Source organism: Pygoscelis adeliae, unplaced genomic scaffold, assembly GCF_000699105.1.
Source record: "Pygoscelis adeliae isolate BGI_AS28 unplaced genomic scaffold, ASM69910v1 Scaffold663, whole genome shotgun sequence".
Lineage (NCBI taxonomy): Eukaryota > Metazoa > Chordata > Aves > Sphenisciformes > Spheniscidae > Pygoscelis > Pygoscelis adeliae.
The window spans coordinates 129,981-130,765 of NW_008824486.1; positions in this window are offsets into that span (position 1 = coordinate 129,981).

Consider the following 785-nt stretch of genomic DNA (forward strand, 5'->3'; position numbering starts at 1 on the left):
TGGTGGGAGATGGGTGCTGCAGGGGGAGAGGTGCCTAGCCAAGAGCAGAGACGTGGCAGTGCCAATGGGTTGGCGGTTGGATGGGGGCTGGCTTTGAGGCCGAGCAGGAGGGCCATATCCGTCCCTCACTGCCACCGCGCAGCACCCAGGGACACCTCACTGCCAGTCCCTTGCCGGGAGCACCGGGTGCCATCCGTGATTTTGGCTGGGGACGTGGCTGTGCCGGGTACCAGCACTGCCGGCTGGAGGATTGTGGCTGTGGGCAGGAGTGAGCCCAGCCCTGTCCCTGTTCTCTCAGGGACACATTTGGGACCTGGTTACGTTGCCGTAGGTGAGGTGCGAATTGGCAGGGGGCCTCGTTAGTGCCTGCCTCTTCCTGCTATTAATATTCATCGCTGGCATTAATGTGGGACCACGGCTCGGCCACCGCTCCTGCTGGCCCTCCTCACCCGGTGCCGGGGCCGGATGAGCCTCTGACGTGACGGGAATCACTGCAGCCGCATGCTCATGCCATGGCCAGGCTGGGTACGGGGGCTTGGGGTGCCGTTGGCCCCGGGGTGGCGTGTCCCCTTCTCGCTGGGGACACAGGGGACGCGAGGGCTGAGCGTGCTGGGGATACCTGCACCCACGGGGGCACTGCTCAGCGAGCAGCCCCTCTCCCCAGCCCATCCCCGGAGCCTCCTGCCCCCTCCTTGCTGGTGGGAATTGGGGTTTGGGGATGCCAGCGAGCTCCCCCTCCCCTGTGTGCTCTGGTAATGGCTGCAGAGCTGTGCCCGCGGCTGGGG